The sequence below is a fragment of the Mustela putorius genome, unplaced genomic scaffold (assembly GCF_011764305.1).
Source record: "Mustela putorius furo isolate JIRA1106 unplaced genomic scaffold, ASM1176430v1.1 tig00000135_pilon_pilon_pilon, whole genome shotgun sequence".
Classification (NCBI taxonomy): domain Eukaryota; kingdom Metazoa; phylum Chordata; class Mammalia; order Carnivora; family Mustelidae; genus Mustela; species Mustela putorius.
Window position 1 is genome coordinate 309,194 of NW_025421292.1, and position 2,504 is coordinate 311,697.

The 2,504-nt window shown below is 41.5% G+C and overlaps 1 pseudogene; it reads right to left on the reverse strand.

Moving 5' to 3' along the window:
* Positions 1-309: 309 nt before the first annotated feature.
* LOC101688491 lies at positions 310-1,738 on the reverse strand (annotated as a pseudogene).
* Between the last annotated feature and the right edge of the window lie 766 nt (positions 1,739-2,504).

Below are 2,504 nucleotides of genomic sequence, written 5' to 3' on the forward strand. Positions count from 1 at the left end.
CTTCTCCCTCTGCCTGCTACTCTGTCTGCCTGTGCTCATGCGCGCTCTCTCTCTCTCTCTCTCTATGACAAATAAATAAAACCTTTAAAAACAAACAAACAAAACAAAAAAACATTTGAAAGAATCTGTGAGCTTTAAGGTTAGTAACATCTTTTCAGGGATGTAGCATGTGAAGAGAACCACCAACACTACGTAGATAGTGAACAAAGCAGAAAAGTCTTTTGACTAAAGTGGGGAAGACAGTAGAAAAAAATATTTACACTAGAGAAAGGGTTCAGAATAAAATACTATTTACAGGATGTTAAAAAATTAATCTTCAGCCATAATGAGGTATTTTTGAGCTCTTAAAACTTTTGCTTTCTTCTCCTTTGTTTTTGCTCATGTTGTTTCCAATGTTTCTCCCTAGTTTGGAGAGGAGGTTGTTTGCAAGTTTTTTGTGGAAGCTAACTCTGTTTACATGTTCCTTCAGAGAATTATTTTCTTTAGATTGACCCCATGGTTTCAGTTTGCCTTTGTGGGGCTCATAGTTGAGGGCACGAGACAGACTTGCTTTGAAATCAAACACTGGCTTCTTGCTGGAGACTGGAGTCTGTGCTGCCTGAGTTGTCAGCTTGAATGGTGTAACGACAGAAGCAGAACTCCCAATTGTGGTCTTTATCTTGTCTATCCCGAGCACAGCCTGGCCTTTTGGGGTACTCCCAGATATGGCCACATGTGGAGGCTTTCTGGCTAAAGTCTTGGTCAGTGAATGCTTATGTTCATTATCTTTGGTAGCAGCTGAAAACCCGACATTCATTTTAGTTCCCCAGAGCTCGGAATGCTTGGCAGAGCCCCTCCCACACAAGGTGCTCCTGTCTGCAGTGCCCAGTGGCAAGCCCTGTGAGCAGCACTGGCTGGTGGGAATACAAGCCAAAGGGAGTCTTACCTGGAGAGAAACTGGAGTCACCCCTGTACCCTTGGTGACCGGCTGCTTCTTCAGTTCATGAAATGCATTGTATTCTTCATTTTTTTTTTCTTTTTTCTCTCAATATATTGATCGATGTACTCCATTTCCTTAAAATGAGCCTAATGAAGCTTCTTGAAGTTTGGAGTTGTGCTTATAGTTCTTTTGATTTTTCCAGGTTTGGAAAACCCATCTGTGTAGAGAGACTTCTTTCCTTCTGAAGGTCCTTTTAAATCTTCATTTCCACTTCTTCTTTGTCCTGAGGAAATGGCATTCTCCTCTCCTTGGCTCCCATCTGGTGGTGAAGGCACTTCTGCAACTGTTCTGAGATCCTGGTGTTCCTGCTTCTCTTGATTCTGGAATTCAGTGCGATCACTTACTTTTATCTCTGAATGATCCTGGGTGTCAGTGTTCCTGAGGACTGTCTTGCACCCTCTCCTGGTTTTGGTGCCATGACCAGATGGCTCTCTCTCAGCTCATTCCTGGCCACAGCTCTGCAGTTCAGCCTCATCACAGGATAATGCAGAGGTCTGACTTCCATCATGGAAAGAAAGACATTTATCTGCCACGTTCCGATTTTCTTTTCTTTTCTTTCTTTCTTTCTTTTTTTTTTTTTTTTTTTTGCCTCATGTTTAAGGTGGGCTTTGAAGGCTTTTAGCAACTTGTCTGCCTTCAGCTTAGTCCAGATGCCAAGATTTGTAGCTAAGTTCTGATGTTCTGAAGGTCGCTGTACTTGAAGGAGTCCAGCTCCTCAAGGGAGATTACCGCCCTGGTGAGCTGCATCTGGGCAGCCATGGTGAGGACGCCTACTCCACTTTCAGGCAGCTTTGTTCAAAACTCTGGTGGTCACCAGTACTTTGAAAAATAAATTTGCAAGGGGAACTCCAGCTAAAATAAAGAAAACGTGGTGCATGTGTGTGCATGCATGCGTGCACACACACATACACACACAGTGGAATGGTTTTCAGCCATAAAAAAGATGGAAATCTTGCATGTACAGCAACACGGATGGACTTTAAGGGAATCATGCTCAATGAAATAAGTCAGAGAACGACAAATTATGTGTGATCTCACTTATATGAGGAACCTGGACAAAAAAAAACCCAAATTCTTGGATACAGAGAACATACTGTGGTTGACAGAATTGAGGTGGGTAGAGGGTAAAATGGGTGAAAGTCATTAAAAATTACAAATCTCTAACTATAAAAATAAAGAAGTCATGGGAATGTAATATACAGAATGGTCAGTGCAGTTAATAATACTTATGGTGGGGTCCCTGAGTGCCTTAGTCAGTTGAGTGCCTTATGACACCAGGGTTGTTAAGTTTGAGCCTGGTATTAGACTCCATGCTAGGTGTGGAGCCTGATTAAGATTCTCTCTTTCTCTCTCCCTGCCCTCCACTCTCTTTCTTTCATTTTCTATACAGAAAATTTTAAAATAATACTCCCTGGTGTATTTGAAAGTGCTAAGAAAGTAGGTCTTAAAAATTTGTATCACAAGAAAAAAATTGTCATTATTTATGCTGATCAGTGTTAGTTATACATATTGTGGTGATCATTTC